At 42.4% G+C, this 18,352-nt stretch overlaps 1 protein-coding gene across 3 annotated transcripts in view; it reads right to left on the bottom strand.

Moving 5' to 3' along the window:
• The window catches only part of MFSD6 (major facilitator superfamily domain containing 6), a 91,866-nt gene extending 77,229 nt beyond the window's left edge, over positions 1-14,637 (bottom strand). The window contains exon 1 of one of the 3 annotated variants that reach the window (XM_030804078.1): positions 14,325-14,637. The gene's annotated coding sequence lies outside the window, so the exon portion shown is untranslated. Of the gene's footprint in view, positions 1-13,772; positions 13,960-14,324 lie in introns of those variants that run through there. The other 2 variants (XM_030804080.1, XM_030804079.1) reach the window with 2 other exon arrangements.
• Positions 14,638-18,352: the final 3,715 nt, after the last annotated feature.

Genomic DNA, 18,352 nt, shown 5'->3' with positions numbered 1-18,352 from the left:
TAAGACATACACAGCATCTCCCAGGAAGTCAAACATCTAGAAAATAATAACTCCAAGAAGCAAGAACAGAAAAAAATTATGGGAAGAAAACTTTAAAATTTCAAGAAAATGCCTCAAAACTGAAAGATAAGAGTTGTCTGAGTGAAATGACCCACGTAGTACCTAACACAATGGATAAAAATAGACACAAGCCAAAGCACATCATCAACATTTCAGAACACCGGGACAAATGAATTACCTTACAAACTTTCAGAGAATAAAATATTTCAGATAATAAGGATCAGGAATGAGAACGGCTTCAGATATCTCAACAACATCACAATCTATATGTAGCCAAATTATTACTTGAGTTTATGGGTGAAATAAAGACATTTTACACACGCAATTTCTCACAAAATTTATCTCTTATGTACCCTTTCTCAGGTTGTGCTCCACCAGAACAAAAGGATAAAGCAAGCAAAAGACAGACATGGGATATAGGAAATAAGAGATCTAACATTAGAGAGAAGCAATGGGAATACAGAGATGATAGAACTGGAGATCCCAGGATGACAGCTTTGCACCAGACATAAGGGCAACCAGTATAGTGGGAATAGGACTGAAGGTTTCAGGAGAGACCGTCAGAAAAATGACACTGGTAGAATACCAATACACCTGAATGCCCTAAGAGGAAAATTTAGATGGCTGGTGAAACATTCAGGGATGAATAACTGATAAATACAGAGAAAGTTAAATAAACAGAACACTACAAGAAAACAAAGAGTTGCACAGAAAAAGAAAAAATGCAGTTTACTACATGTCTCTGTTATGATAACACAGTCATACAAATGCAAACATGAATACTGAACTAACCAAAATTGCCTTATAGCTACATTGGGAAGTCAGAGAAATGAGGAAGTTGGGTTTTCTCATTAGACAGTCAGGAGTAGAAGAGTTAACTCGGTTTCTTCCATAGTGGGAAGACACTAGACATTATCTAGTGTCTTTAAATAAAATTAAAGTCAGGAAATATAGATACAAGAATTTTATTTAAAGACATACAGGTGATAATCCTACTATTTTGGGAGGCCGAGACAAGAGGATCAATTGAGGTCAGGAGTTCAAAACCAGTCTGGGCAACACAGCGAGATCCCATCTTTAAAAAAAATTTTTTTTTAAGTTAGCCAGGCATGGTGGTACATGCTTACAGTCCTAGCTACTTGGGAGGCTGAGGTGCCCAGGACAGTGAGCTATGATCATACCACTGCACTCAGCCTGGGTGACAGGGCGAGACCTGTCTCAAATAAATAAATAGGTGAATATCAAAATAATTGCAGAAAAAGTAGTTGCCTCTGGGAGGAGAAATAAAAAGAGCACAGAAGTCTGTTTTTTTGTTTTGGTTTGTAACAAAACTTGTAAACATGTTCATTTTTTTAACTTCAAACATCCATAACTCTCATTTTAAAAATAAAAACTAAGAAAGAAATATGCAGTCATGTGGGTTTTGTCTTTACAAACAACATTAAAGCCAACTACTAACACCCTTCTATCACTGACTAAATATTTTTCAGAGTTGTACAGAATGTCTGACCACATCAATTCTAATCAGGGGCCTTAGAGTGAACTTTAATTAATTATTCTACATAAATCATCTGCTGAATCTTCACCAGGTAGATCAGAGAAAGACACAAAGTCCTCTTTAACAGGCATAATTTCCTGAATTGTCCAAGTGATTGTGAAGAACTGATGCCCATATGCTAATTCAAAAATGGAAATATCTTACATTAAGATATTGATGTAAACCTTGATGAGTGACTTTCTCCCAAAATATTCTTTCCTCTCCACCTTATGCAAATGATTTTTGAGTATCATAAGGTTACACAAGGTTTCTCTGGTTACATAAGTCCAGATGTTAAGTAGTTCTCACAGTATCAACAAATACAAAGTCGTTATGGAAATGTTTCTGTAATATGACATTCAGTATCACATATATAAATGTCATACTCAGTAACTTTTATATGAATTTCAAATCTCAAAAGACAAACAAAACTGTTAAACTCAGGTCATTATTTTTTTTTACTCAATATTTTCAGGTCATATTTAGATTTTGGTGAAAAGGAACCAAAACATGCAGAAATCACATTACAAACACGGTTATGAACTATAGCATAATAAATAAAGTGTAATCACAGGATCAGGGAGAAAAAGAAACCAAAAACAAGTATATCCCAATGTAGGGCATCTTTGGCTGAAGTGGATTGTATTTAATTTGTCATAAGGAATGACAGAACAAGTACAAAGAGTAGTAAAAATATTTATATGCTGGATGAGACAATCTGTTTATAAAGTGAAAGATTTTGTTTATTGAGAGGTTGATGTGGGCTAAATGTCTACAGCCCCTCCAAAATTAGTAAGTTGAAGCCCTAAACCCCAATATGATGATATTTGGAGGTAGCCCCGTTTGGAGGTAATTAGGTTGAGAAGAGGTCAAGAGATGGGACCTTTTTCATGGGATTAATGCCCTTATAAGAGGAGGCAACTCTCTCTCTACCCACATAGCAAGAAGACGGCTCTCTGGTAGCCAGGAAGAGGGCCCTCAACAGGAACAGAGTCTACTTGCACCTTGATGTTGGACTTCTCAAGTCTCCAGAACTGTGAGAAATAAACTGTGGTTCAAGAAACCCTGTCTATATATGGTATTTTGTTATAGCAGCCTGAGCAAACTAAGACAGTGGGCAATGAACATGAATCAATTCAGTTAATATTTTGTTTTTAATGTCTGAGTCTTAATGCTTTTTTTAAAAAAGAAACTTGAAAACCTAGAGTTAAGAAGACATTTAGAATTATATACAGAATTAACTTTATGATCTTCTCTGGGAAATATTCTTTATTGCAGGTTTGCAGTTAATCCTAATCAGATAAGGAAGGCTTTGTTTACTTTTTAGGAAAGCAGAAGTCTTCTCACCTAGCACAGTCTTATGACAGTAATCAATACAACTATTGTGAAAATATAACACAGACTTCTAAAACCTGGAAAGCTATCCTACCAGTACCTACAATGAGTCATTCAAATAGCAGGTATTTCTGAATTATTGATGAGAGGCAATGAAATCATTCTTGTTAAAACTGATAGCTTTCTTCATTACGTATTTAAATTAAAACTGCTCAAACATATATCGAGTTATCCACAAATATATCAGAGTATAAAAACGGATTCAACTTTTGAAGAAAGAAACCCTGAGATCGAATACATTATTTGGAATAATTGCCAAAGGTTGGATTTACAAACATGACAAGAATGTGTGCTATAACACAGCAGTGACATAATTATCAGTGATGGAGAGGAAACAATCCCTGGATACCACGGAAGGGACACTCTTCCTTGTGCCATGGCCATCATAACTCAGTATTGCCTAGTGACGAGGGCTGAAGCTGCGAAGCAGGGAAATCGACTTTTCAAACCCTTGCAGCCAGCTCTGTCTTGTCAACTGTTATTGGCCAACATTCTCAATGGCTTTGGGAAACGTGAGTCCTGAGAGCTGGACTCTAACATATTGCTGCAATTATGACCAGTATAGACACAGGGAAATCACTGTAAAAGAGCGTTAGAATCTAGGTATTCACACACCGCACTCGAACATTCAGTTCAACCCCCAACTTCTTCCAGGATAGAGCTTTTTCCAGAGAAACAGTGTGCAAGGTCAATTCCCATAGATTTTTTTTTCCATCAGGATTGCTTTAGCATCTGCTAGACATTTAGCCAATGTCATGAAAAGAATATATAAGGTTAGTTTTATAACAGTCACACAGGCTACAAGGGCACTGATCTGTGCAAAGATGAATGACTATTTTGGAATCTTCCTCTTCCTTTCAGAGTATTTTGACATGGTTCCTTTATGGCAAAGCCAAATGATGAAAGAAACAAAACTGGTCTGAGTCCTGTCAGCCCAGTTTCCAGCTTGAGCCCTCCAGGCACTCAGCACTGCCCATGGGCTCCCCAGAGCTGCTACTAGCAGCATTCCACTGGGATTGAAACTCCTCCCAGAAACTAGAACCTGGCACCCTTGTCATTCTTTTTTTTGTTTTGTTTTGTCTGTTTTAGACAGGGGCTCCTTCTGTCACCCAGGCTGGAGTGCAGTGGCACAATCACAGCTCACTGCAGCCTTGACCTCCTGGGCTCAAGTAATCCTCCCACCTGAGCCTCCCAAGTAGCTGGGACTACAGGCACATACTACCACTCTCGGCTATTCTTTTTAGTTGTTTGTAGAGACAGGGTCTCACTATGTTGCCCAGGCTGGTCTTGAACTCCTGGGCTCAAGTGATCCATTTGCCTCAGCCTCCTAAAGTGCTGGAATTACAGGTGTGGGCCACTGTGCCCAATTACCTTGTCATTCTTGGTGGGCCTTTCCAAGTCTCCTAGTAAAACCTTACTGCTAGATCACAAGCAAGCTGATCCACAACCTTGGTTGCCCCATCTTGACAACATATTTGCACTTTAATAGGGGTTCAGTGGATTATACTATCATATTATTACCAACTACAATACAATAACACTTAAGTAACACTTGCTAAGAACCTAGCATGTATTAACTCATTTCATACTCACAACAGTTCTCTGGGGTGGAAATGATTCCTTTCCCAGTTTTACCGATGAGGAAACTGTGGCACAGAGAAGGCAAACAACCAGCCCAAAGTCACATAGGGAATGAGTAGCAGTGCTGCTCTTAGCAGGTACTGACTCTCAATGCACTGTGCAGCTATGAGACAAGGATGCCAAAAGTTAGGTCTTAGGCCTCAAAGACTTGCTTTATCATTGACAAGATAAGCCTAAAACACATCTCTCTCTCTCTCTCTCTCTCTCTCTCTCCACACACACACACACACACACACACACACACACCCCACTAAAGGGTTAAATGAAAAGTCCAAATAATAATGGAAGAAAAGCCACATAGCCCTATATAATTTATTAACTAAAAGATATTAGGGACAATAGGCATGCTTCTGGAGTTCCAAGTAGGGTGTCCATACTTCAGACAGGGGTTGTCAAGAAAACGAGGGGCTTAAACTGAACTCTGAAAGATGGGCAGGATTCACTTAGGCAAAGATGAGTGGGAAAACTATTCCAGGGTAGAGGAAAGAAAAGGCAGCAGAGGATCCGTAAAAGATTTATCCCAGGACTAAAGGGCATATGAGGGCACCCAGACAGCAACAGATGGCACAGGGCCTTGAATACCAGGCTGAGGGACGACACAACACAAAATACAATGGAATTATACTGAAAAAAATACATTCATTTGAAAAACCAAAAAAACCCTACAGCTATAGATCGAGCACCCACTAGTAGGTAGGACACATGCTGGAGGCCACACAGTCCCAGTCATGACACCCAGAGGCGAGAAGAAGACGGGGGCACACATAATCACAACACCCTATGCTAAATGTTCAAACAGGAGCAAGCACAGGTGATGTACACAGAGGGTCTGTGGGGTGGGGCCTGGAGCCAATCTGAAAGGATGAATAGATTGGCAGGGTTTTGCTACTGCAACCTTGCTAAGGATTTCCCAACATTTGAACTTTTATTTTGGTGTACTGATCTTATCGCTAATGATCCAGTACTGAAGTGCTGTGATGGTATCATTTCAGAACAAACAGTACTTTATGAATTCACTATATCTAATGGGACCTTTCATAACATCTGGAAATAGAATACACTTGAAACATTTTCCTGACTCCTTCCTCTACTTCTAGAGATTGTTCTCACATCTACTGTAGGATTTATAGGTAATTTTATTGCTATCTTTTTACAGATAACTCGTCTGCCCAACAAGACTGCATACCCCTTGAGGGAGGAATCTAGAACATAACATATTGCCCTTTACCCCTGTAAGCTCTCAATACTGTTTATTTTGACAAGTACCTGATGACAATATACATATAAATTTTTATTAAAGTTTAATGTGATCAAAAATTAATTCTAGGAAGTAGAGTCAAAAGAAGTCCCAGTAGCAGCCCCCTGGCTTTGATAAATCAGTGCCTCTTTAAGCCTCCTTTTCCATACAAACTTAAGTCAATTAACTCCCAGAAGGGTTCTAGAGCTTAAATGAAATAAAGTATGAGAAAGCATTCTGTTAATCTAAAAGCAATATACGAACATTTGGTGTTGGTGGTAGTTGTACTTTTATTCCAGATATTTCATTAAAACTCTGGGTCTTATTTTGCAATTATGCCAAAAGCAGTTTTCCCAGAATTATCTGGCACCACCCTTGAACTAGGCTAGCATTTTATCCATCTGTGCTCATGAATTTATGTTCATGTCTGTTTTCATGTCTACAGCCTGATGGGGGGCTGTGAGGCACTGGTTCACTGGAGAACGCACTATTGTAATATGGACTGGAATGATAATTCATTACCTCCAGGAAAGAAATAACTATTCACTTAAAATAAAATATTCTGTAGAAACATTTCACTTATATTTGTAACATCATAAATCTGAAAGAAAGGACTTGAAATCCTCTCTAACATTTCCTTTCAACCTGCTAACAGGGTGAAAAAGGAACAAATTATTTTGATCTCTTAAGGGTTGGAGGAAATAGCTTATAACCATAAAGATGGCTTTAGTAATAAAGACCAACTAGAATTTCACTTTCACTTTGTGGAAGAAAATAATCAAATGTCAATTAAAAATTTATAATTTAGGTTCCTCAGACCTTATCAGCCATCATGAAGCAGATTCCTATTTGTTTTAGACTCCTGATTAAATATTGTGCCAATCTATAGCATAATTTATAATATAAATTTGAAGCAGGCCCCAGAACTTCATTTCCTTCTACATTTCAAATAAGCTTCCTGTCTTAGAACAAGCCCAGTGGGAGGAACAAGTAACAGTTCACATTACAGAGCTATTCTAACACTATTAGACACTGAGGAAATTAAGAGGGTTAAATAAAGCACAATCTATACACGAGACAAGGCAGTTTAAACAGAAATGTGTGGGTGCTTCTTTCTCAGACCTTTTATGAGTTTACAATTGAGACCAGAATATAGATCTCAAGGTTTATAATACATTTTCCTATAGCCCTGGACTATCATCAGTTATTTTTACTTACATCCCCCTAAATGTGCTATAGTCTAAAAGAATAATTTATATCCTTAGTACATTCCCATATATGTAATCTAAAATTGTTTTATTTTGCTGTTAGGGTTCTGATAACTTGAGAATTACCATAAGCTATCAATTCTAATGATATAATTACTTTCAGAAAAAGGTTTATTACTTAGCCCATAAAAGAAAAAAGTGGCTGAGCACAGTGGCTCACATCTGTAATCCCAGCACTTTGGGAGACAGAGGCAGGCGGATCGCTTGAAGCCAGGAGTTCAAGACCAGCATGGGCAACAAATTTTTTTTAATGAGTCAGGCATGGTGGTTCACACCTGTAGTTCTAGTTACTCAGGAGGCCAAGGCAGGAGAATCACTTGAGTCCAGGAGTTCAAGGCTGCAGTGAGCTAGGATCACACCACTGCACTCTGGCCTGGGTAACTGAGAGAGACCCTGTCTGTAAACAAATAGAAATAAAAAAGATAGATACTTTAACATACATACCATACCAATAATTTTTAAAACGGAAATATTCAATGCTGGTGAGTATGAGAATTGACAGGCACTGTCATTCACTGAGAGTAAAAACATAAACTTTCTGAAAAGGAAAGACTTAAATGTAAAGATTTTTATTGCAACAGTTTTCACAACAATCACAACTGAAACAAAGTAAGTGATCAATAATGACAGTTAAATAAGTTATGGTGAAAATAGGTAAATAAGCTATAGAGAAAAATAAAATCTTATATCCATATCATGGGAAAATAGAACTTAACTACATGGGAAAATGCATCATGTTAAATGAAAGAGCAGGACACAAACCTCTAGATATAGTACAGCTTATATTTGTAAATCTATGTAGCTCAAATAAAATGTATTTTAGAAAAAGACTCGATGAAAATGACACCAAAATGTTATCACAGATTATCTCTAAGTAGTAAAATTAGGACTTATTTAATTTTTTTCCTATACTTGGCTGGATTTTTAAAAAATTATTATCTATCACTTTAAAAATACATATTTAAAAAGGAATTATTTTAAATATAAAACATTTGAGTGACAATTGGGATGTCCTTGTTCCCAGAGTTCCTGAAAAATTATAGAGTTACTAAATTGAGGTCTGATCATTCATCTAATGCCTTGTGCTTCCCAGTATATGGAATTGAAAGGGACTGTCACAAGGACTTTGAGACACTCTTAAAAGATATGGACACCTTTTACAGGGAGCCTCATTACACAGAAAATAAAATTGAAACGTGTCATGTTTACTCATTCAAAAGAATGATAATAAAGTCTTTTATTTAAACTCCCTTATAAATGTGAATTGGGGCATATTTGTTCATTAGTTAAACACAATTGCACAGGCATGATTTTGAAATAGAATTAAGAAAGGCACTCCATAATAGCTAAAGAAGCTTGCCTTTGCTGGATTGGAGCATGTTAATCAAGAACACAGCACTTCTTTATTTTATGTTCCAGGACACATGTGCAGGACATATGGATTTGTTACATAGGCAAACGTGTGCCATGGTGGTTTGCGGCACCTACCAACCCATCACCTAGGTATTACGCCCCACATGCATTAGTTATTTATCCTGATGCTCTCCCTCCCCCTGCCACCCCACCCCCCAGACAGGCCCCAGGAACACAGTACTTCTTAAAAGTCATAGGCAGCATGCATGTCACTTTGTATGATTCTGCTTTATGTGTTTGGTGTGGTGGCTTCTTCCTTTGCTCTACATGACAGAAACCTTGTGTACCTTGAGGCCAAGTATGTTCTACCTTAACTTTGTCCCTAAAAGTGCCCTGAACAGTTAAGAATTCCCAGCATGACTCCCCACTCCTGTCACTGCTCCAGTGCTCAGTTTCTCCCGGAATCCTGGGCGCTGCCTGCCATGTCTCTCCTCTTCACCCCACAGTATAGCAGGGCTCACGGTACATTGGTTTATTGGAGCTCAGAGAGAGCAGGCCCCGTGCAGAGTGGAGTGCACCTGCCTGTGGAAGAAGGTCTCTCTACATAACCAACACAGACTGCTAACTACCAGTCCAGTCTCGTCACTCACTTTCCTTTGGCACGGTTAACCCACACATCGGGCTTGTTCAGGCAGCACCAGTTCCTCCTTTTTATCCTCCTCAAAGCCACACACCAGAGCTCACTCTGCCCACTGCTGATTCATAGTGTCCCTGTCTTTCCCCCATCCCACTCTTGGTCTCAGATCAAAATGCTTCCAAACATTTCCTCAGAGTCATTCAGAGTTGGACTTTCCTGTTTTGTACTTGCCAAATGTTTCCTGAATTGGTCTCCCACTCTAAAACATGACCCACAACAAATGTCAAAGAAAGACGTCTCTGCCCCCCTTAATTCAATTTTTTCCCACATCTCTTGAACATGGTTTTTTAAGGGTCTGAATTTCTTCCCATCTTTGCCCTATTCTCTCCCATTCTACCCCGCCCCTCCCATCCTAAAATGCAGCAGGACCACCAGGTCACAAGGTAATACAGAACTCTCACTCACATCTCTTCAACATAATCATCAACACGTGGTTCAACTAGCTTTGCATCATAATGGATCAAGGCAGAGAGAGGCTACTTTGAATACATACAACATTGGGATGTAGTTTTTGTTGGTGCTGAGGTAGAGGTGGGGGTTTGGGAGGGTGTGCTCTTTTTAAAGCCATAACATAGCAACCAGTAACTACAGCAGACACATATTAACACATAGGCTCAAGGTTTAGGTGTTCCATGTTTGTAATTATTTATTATTTGGTTGGCTTTTCTGTTTTGGCCCCTGCACCAACAAATCAAACATCACTTGTCTGAACAAATGACTTTGGTAGTTTCCAAAAGTTGCCCAGCCAACTTGAGACAATGCCATTTTGCAAAAACAGTAAATAAATATCATCCAAATGTGGGCAATCAAAAACAGCTACAAAGCAAATGTTACTGAATCCAGCAGTGGGGCTAAGTACTGGATAACATATCATTCAGAATTTAGGAAAACAAAGGCTGACACAAGCCCCTCTCACCCCCCAAAATGCCAGTAGAGTAAATGGGAACAGACAGCTAATGTTGGATAATTAAACATGGAGGAATTATAAACTCAAAGGAAATGTTCTTGGTGGAGGCATTAAGGTGTTTTCATTGCCCCACACAGAATTCACATCAGATGTGTTTGCTTTTCCCAGGAATGAAAAATGCTATGCCCAGGGAAATGCCATGTTAGTTGAGTTTGAGGAACAAATTTTACCCAAACTGGCCTTGTAGTAGGGTAGGACTTTGCACTTGATTTCTGCCTTTAAAGACAACCTATTGAACAAAGTTTCCTAAATTAAAAGATGGAGATTTCCTTCTGCCTAAAACATAATTAGAACCTAAAATGAAATGTTGGCTAATATCTAAAATTGTGAGAATATCTCTTCTGTAAAATACTTTTACAGTTCCCTCTTTCTCAAGATTACCTACTACCACAATGATAATTAACCAAGTTTAAGCATGTGTTTTCTTGATTCTGAAAAGTCTGAATGTATTATGGCTCTGGATTTCTGAGTCTGGGCAGGGAAATGTATTAATTTTTAGGGATTCTAAGCAGTGGTTTTAGTTAATTTTACATAGAATTGGATAGAACTATGGGACTGTATTTAACAAGTACATATGCATCAGATTAGATTAACTTTATGATAACTTGCTGCTCCTAAATTGTTACTAAAAATAATTATACCTAAAGTCATCCAGAATGCCATAATTTCATGAGATGACACAGCAGGTAAATTGGTTTCTCCAACTGCTACCTTCTACCAGATTGTTCTGTACAGAACAATCATGCTTCCAAAGACAGCCATCACTAGCAAGACCAGGAAGAAAGAAATTCTTATCACCCCTAATCAAGCAGATAAATTGTGTATGCTCCAAAGCATTCTTATTGAGGAGGAAAACAGGAGTTGTAGAATATGCTACAGTTACTATTAGAAAAAGTAAAAGCCAGTCACCTGAGACTCTTTACCCTTTGCCCCCCAATTCTCAGTATGCCACCTTTCACTTTGATCTCCTGAGTCTCATTTCACTTCCCTAATGTAAGAGTTTAGGCAGATTCAATTTTATCTTACTTTGGATTTTATAAAATCAATTAATTCTAGTCTTCTTTTGTTTTCCTTTTTAGTTTATATAATAAGAGAACACATGCTTGTTCCAAAAACAAAATTTTAAGCCCAAACATAACTTTATAAGGTAAAAAGCAAAAACATCCTCTTTTCTCCATCTTGTCTCACTTCCTGAAGATAGCCACTGTCGGCTGGGCGCAGTGGCTCATGCCTGTAATCCCAGCACTTTGGGAGGCCTAGGCAGGGGAATCACAAGGTCAGGAGATGGAGACCATCCTGGCCAACATGATGAAACCCCGTCTCTACTAAAAATACAAAAATTAGCTGAGCATGGTGGCATGTGCCTGTAATCCCAGCTACTCGGGAGGCTGAGGCAGGAGAATAGTTTGAACCCGGGAGGCGGAGGTTGCAGTGGGCCGAGATGGAGCCACTGTACTCCAGCCTGGCAACAGAGCGAGACTCCGCCTGCAAAAAAAAAAAAAAAAACACAAAAAAAAAAAAACTACTGTCAACAGTCTGGGGACAAAAAGGCATATGTATGCCTGTATGCAGGTTTAAACAAATGTATATAAATTTCTTCTGAAGCTAGTTTTTTTTGTTTTTTTCTTTTTTTGAGATAGAGTCTCGCTCTGTTGCCCAGGCTGGAGTGCAGTGGCGCGATCTCAGCTCACTGCAACCTCCACCTCCCGGGTTCAAGCAATTCTCTGCCTCAGCCTCCTGAGTAGCTGGGATTCCAGGCGCCCGCCACCACGCTCAGCTAATTTTTGTATTTTTATTACAGATGGGGTTTCACCATCTTGTCCAGGCTGGTCTTGAACTCCTGACGTCGTGATCCACCTGCCTCGGCCTCCCAAAGTGCTGGGATTACAGGCATGAGCCACCTTTCCCAGTCATTTTTTTCATTTAATAGACAGCATGTTGATTTTTCAGCCAATGTACAAAATAGCTAGCAGACACACATTTATTGCATTTCTTCCTTTCCCTACAATGAGATTGCCAAATTAAGATTTACTGTCAAAGGAAGTAAAACAAAGAAACCTGTCAGCCTCATGTTGCCTTCAATCTATAACTGGTGAGGACAAAAGGGTAAATATACACACATTAATATACATATGTAATAAATATATAAATTATCCTACATGGCTAAATGTTAACATAATACATGTACATTGAAATCAAGTTAATTTTCAAAGACACAAAGCTAAGGAAGGCATCTGCGTAGGTGGAGAGACTTAATGAGTTCTGATTAGGGAGGGACACCATGTGGAAATTTCCTGGGCATTGGAGCCAGAAACATGAGGTCAAATTTAACTCTACCTCTTACTGATTATGTGGTTTGTGTAAGTTGCTTAACCCTTCTGAGCTTCCTTTTTGTCATGCACAGAACTAGGGGAAAGACTTATCTTACAGAGATTTAGATATTAAATGTTTAAGATGGTGTCTTGAACATAATAAGTACTCAGAAAAAATGCCTTAATACTGTTAATAATCCAGACACTACATATGACGGAATTGGTGATCCAATACCCACACCATCAAATACCTGTGAACTCTGCTTTTTGTTTGTGTTTTATTTGCCTTCACGCTTTTATATTTATTTGTATAGACATGGAAAGTACCTTAGAAATAAACTGCTGTAAACATGAAGGACACACAACTACTCAGTAGCTTTAATGCATTATTAAAGTGATGCTCTCTCCTATTTCCCCAGAGCATCCTGCACTGGGCTCATTAACAATGTCCCATCCTTCCCCTAAGCAATCCTAAATTTTACTTACACCTTGTGATAAATACAAGCCATCTGACTACCACTACACAACTGACAATATCCTCCACCTCTGCTTAGCAGCTTGACGTGTCAAAAGCCAAGCTTCCCAAAGAGGAGGATCCTATCCTCTTTTACTTAACAAGGCTAAAACAGATGCATACACTTTTAGCTGGCTAGTGCCCACATCTTGGGGAAAGGACCTACCAAGTACACATCTCCTTGTATTACATATATTAGTCAACTGTATGTCTACCTACCCTTCACATTCATCTATACTTAAGAGGTTAGATTTCTAGAAAATCATGGACTTCTAGAGGATTACGGGAAATTTTGGCCACTATAATATCCAACCATCCTCTTTTCCATGTGAGAAAACTGGGGCTCAGGAAGATGTGACATGCCCAAGGACACACAACTATTTAAATACCAGTTGAGATTAGAACCCCAACTCTTTAAGTCTTTTGTACACTAATAAGCAAGGTATTATATGTCCCAGTATTTCTGTGAGGTGCTTAGTCAATCTTTTTGGGATGAAAAGAAACGTAGGTGGTTGCGAATGCATAAGGGTAATTAACCCACCTGTCTGTCCATGTGGGGATGGGATTAACGAGGGGGAAAGTTGCGTTTGTAATTTTCCACCATCTTATCTAAATTTGCAGGAAAATTGCTCTATGGGCAATAAATATGACCCAGAAAGACTAGCAACCCCCAGTAGTATCTCAAAAGGGCTCCAGAGACATGTTAGACCAAGTGGAAGTAAAGCACGAGGTGGGGGATGTCTGCTAGGATGGTGGCAGGCAGAGGAGAGGTATTTTTTTTCCGTATTCACCTGGGAGGGCAGACGTTGTCAATTTCCTCCTCCTGCCACACAAGTGGCCACGTCCTTGTCACTGGGGCTGTGTGGAGGTTCTCACCTCCTCCTTTTTCCCAGGGATGTTTACGGCGAGGGCGCGGGTCGGCCTGGGCTGAGGAGGACCCGGGCATCGGCGCCCACCCCCCGTCCCCACCCGCGGCAGCAGCTGTGGGCGCCCGGCGAGGGCTCCCTGAGCAGCGCCTTTGTTTTCCCGACTCCAATTACGTTTGCGGAAGTGCTGCCAGCACCGGGCGCGCTGGGGGCGCAGGCGGCATCCTCCCCCAGCACCCCACAAAGATGACACCCGACACGGAAGCCCGGGGAGGGAGGGAGGGAGCGGCGGGCGAGCGAGGCCCGAGCGGAGACAGCGGCGCACGCTTGGCTCCGAGCCCCGGCCCCGAATCCCCTTTCCCGGTAGCAGGTGTGCGCGGCTGAGGTGCCTACCCGCCCTCCAGCTGGGCCCGTCCGGGGCGGGGGAGGCCAGGGCGGGTCTGCGAGCCCCTTCTCCGCAAGCCGGGCCCGACTCACCTGCTGCGGCGGCGGCAGCGCTCAGCTGCGCGGGGCGCGGGGAGCCCTGTCCCCGGAGCGCGGGGCGGCGGCTCGGGGCCCCGGGGCGGCGGCTGTCGGGGCAGCGCGCACCATCCCGGGCTGCTCGCGCGCTCCTCGGGGGCTGCGGCGGGCTGGGCGGGGCGCGGCGAGGCGAGGGATGCGGACCGGGTGGGGCCACGGACAACGGAGGCGGAGGGCCCAGCGCTCCCGCCGGCGCAACCTTCTCTCCGGCTGCGGCTGCTCCTCCTCCCCGGCCCGGGCCTCACAGTCGCCGCCGCCGCTCACTACCGGCTGGACCCGTTTCAGGGCCGGGCGCTGAGGACCGGCCGCCAGGTGCAGCGCTCCGCCTCCTGCGGCGGCGGCGGATGCGTCAACTACCCGCTCTCGGCCTCCAGCCCGCCCCAGCGGCCCGGAGGGACCCCTGAACCCAGCCGGGCCGGGGGAGCGCGCTGAGGGGGCGAAAGCACTGGGCGAGGCTCCATCCCTACCGCACCCTCCACCTCCCCGCCCCCACGCGGCTTCCGCTGAGCCCCCAGGCAATGAGTGCGGGCCAGGAAAGGTGGGGGAAAATGTACTAACATCCCTTATTCCTTGAGTGCCTTTTAAGTGGCACACACAATGCTAACGCGGTCAGTGCGTTATCTCCGCGTCTGTCCCAGGTTGACCCGGGAAAGTGGAGCCGGCGGGGTGCGGGAGACAAACGATCTGTGAGTTTCGGGGCTCACCAAGAAGGGGGAACACTGAGACGAATGCACCCTTTTTCAGGAAGGTGCTACTGGCATCTTGCTGAAAAGCCAACCGTGTGTGTGTCGCACTAAGAATATAATTAAAGTTGTATTTCTAGTTAAACACGCAGAGAGTGGGGGGAGAGTGGAGTATTCACTTGGCAAGTATGTCTGTGTGCCTGTGATGGGCTTTGGGGGATGCCACATCCTGTTCTTAAGGAGTTTATTGTCTTGTTCTGGCAACAACAAGAGTGACAATGGTAGCTAACGCTTATAAACATCGATTATGTATGGGGCACTGTGTAGGTACTATTTGAGCCTTATAACCCTATAGGTGTAGGAAACGTTATTCCCATTTTACAACTGAGGAAAGCCGAGGCTGAAAGTTAATGTGACCCATCCAAAGTTACTAAACAGCGAAAGGGAAAACAGGCTTCTTTTGTCTCCAGGCTTTAAGCTCTTAACCATGAAATCATACTGGTAAGAATTTGATAGGCCCTGAAGTTTCCGAATTTTGAGTCCCTCTTTAGGAAGAATAAAACAATTACAAATACGAAGTTTCTAGGGCCCCTTCCTGAGCTTATGAAGGGTCCCTGAAGCTTAAACTGTAGTAGCCTCATGCTAAATCCACTTTCAATATTGACGTAGATATTCAATCATTTCTTTCTCCAGGCATTTCTTTCTCCTGTCAGGAACACGAGACACTGGTCCCCTCCTTGAAACTCTTCCCTTCTCTTCTTTTGGTGCCCCATAAGTGTTGGATTTTCCTCCTTGAAACTCTCCCCTCCTCTGCCTTCTGTGACCCACAAGTCTTGGGTTTTCGTCTTCCTCTCTGGCCACTCCCCTTAGCTCCACTTGAGTTTTAGTTTTCCTTGAGTTTTGTTCTAGGCTTTCCTTTCTTCTGATTCTGTTTTTTTCTGCGAATGCTCTCACTACTTGGCTTCAATCACAGAATATGTGAGGATGCTCCAAAAGCCCTCTCTTGGGGTCAGCTTCTCTCCTGAGGGCCAGATCCTTATGGCCAGTTGTCCAGTGGGATGTGTCACAGGCGCCCCAACCTCACTAAGTGCCATATCAATGTTTCTTTACCTTCTGTTCTTCCCCCACTCGTTTTTTGTTTTTTTTTTTTTTAAGATGGAGTCTCACTCTGTCACCCAGGCCGGATTGCAGTGGCGTGATCTCAGCTCACTGCAACCTCTGCCTCCCGGGTTCAAGTGATTCTCCTACCTCAGCCTCCTGAGTAGCTGGGATTACAGGCACATGCCACCATGCCTGGCTAATTTTTGTATTTTTAGTAGAGATGGGGTCTCACCATGTTGGCCAAGCTGGTCTCAAACTCCTGACCTCAAATGATCCGCCCACTTCAGCCTCCCAAAGTGCTGGGATTACAGGTGTGAGCCACTGCACCCGGCCCCTCACTCACTCTTGCTTCTGGGTTCCCAGACTCTGGGGGTCCCAAACAGCCATCCACCCAGTTGTACAAGGCCCTTCTTCTCAATGCTTCTTTCACTCTTATACCCATGCCCAGTGTATTAGTTACCTATTGCTGCTGTAACAAGTTGTCATAAACTTTGTAGATTAAAACACACATTTATTATCTTATGATTCTGGAGGTCAAGTTTCCAAAATGGGTTTTAGTGAACTAAAACCAAGGTGACTACAAGGCTGCATTCTTTCTGTAAGCGGTAGAGAATAATCCATTTCTTTTACCTTTTCCACTTCTAGGGGCTGCTCACATTCTTTGGCTCATGGACCCTTCTTCCATCTTCAAAGCACACCATTCTAACCTCAGCCACAATCCTTGAATTGCCTTTTCTGACTCTGACCCTTACTACATTGGGTTCACCTTCATCATCTAGCGTAATCTCCTCCTTTCAAGAATCTTAATCCCATCATCAAAGTCCCTTTTGCCATGAAGCATATTCACAGGCTCCTGGGATTGAGACATGGACATTTACAGTGGGCCATGACTCTCTCTATGACACCCAGTCAGATGCCAAACACTTGATTCCACCTTTTCAAATATCTCTAGCACCTGTCCTCTTCTCTCCATCCTTGTGCTATCCTAATCTCTGTTATCTCTCCTTTGCCTATTGCAAAATTTCTCTGGTCTCTCTGCCTCAAAATGTTCTCTCATCCAATCAACTTTTCACTTTGCCACCAAAGTAATCTGTTTTCTTTGCTTTTCTTTTCGACAGGATCTTGCTCTGTCACTCAGGCTAGAGTGCAGTGGTGTGATCATAGCTTACTGTAACCTCAAACTGCTGGGCTCAAGGGATCCTCACACCTCAGCCTCCCAGGTAGCTGGGACTACAGGTGCATACCACCATACCGAGCCAATTTTTAATTTTTTTTTTTACAGGTGGAGTCTCACTATGTTTTAGGAGAGGAGCAAGGTTGGCTGGTAGCACAGCTAGGAGGTACAATACAATGTGAAGGGTGCCTCATGGTGTTGCACAATCCTATGAGACAGCAAAGAAATTACATGGTAAGGTGTTTGTAAAGATTATTTTGGTGTTGGGCGTAGTGGCTCATGCCTGTAATCCCAACACTTTGGGAGGCCAAGGTGGGCGAATCACTTGAGCCCAGGAGTTTGAGACTAACCTGGGCAACATGGCAAACCTCATCTCTCAAAAAGTACAAAAATTAGCCAGGTGTGGTGGCATGCCTATAGTCCCAGCTACTAGGGAGGCTAAGGTAGGAAGATTGACAGAGCCCAAGAGGTCAATCTCCCAACCTTAGCAGTGAGCCATGATTACACCTCTGTACCCCAACCTGGGTGACAGAGTGAGACCCTGTCTCAAAAAAAAAAAAAAAGTAACTGTAACCAGTAGCAAGGAGAAAGGTTAATAGTGGCATGGACCACAGTGGTAGTGGCTGGGATAGAGAGAAACAGATAGATTTGAGAGTTTGGGGAAGTATATGAGCATACTTGGTGATATGTTGCATGTGGGAGGCAAGGGAAAGGAGGTGTTAAGAATGACTCACAGGTTTCTGGCTTGAGCAACTAGGGAAGATTGTGATAACCTTTACTGAGAGGGAGGAGACTGTGGGAGGAGCAGGTTGGAAGGGAAAAAGGAAGAATTCACATTTGACTCAGTGAGTTTGAGATGCCTGTGAGCCTTGCAGATGGAGCTGTGAAGTAGGCAATTAAACTTGAGTCCACAGCCCAGAAGAAAGGACTGGATTTGGCAGTCATCAGTATTGAGGTACTATTTACAGTCGCTGGACTGAAGGGGATTACTCAGGAAGAGAATAGGCTCAGAGAGCCCAGAGAAGGGC

This window comes from Nomascus leucogenys, chromosome 22a (assembly GCF_006542625.1).
Source record: "Nomascus leucogenys isolate Asia chromosome 22a, Asia_NLE_v1, whole genome shotgun sequence".
Lineage (NCBI taxonomy): Eukaryota > Metazoa > Chordata > Mammalia > Primates > Hylobatidae > Nomascus > Nomascus leucogenys.
The sequence above is the reverse complement of the archived record's forward strand: the minus strand, read 5'-3'. Positions and strand labels throughout refer to the sequence as shown.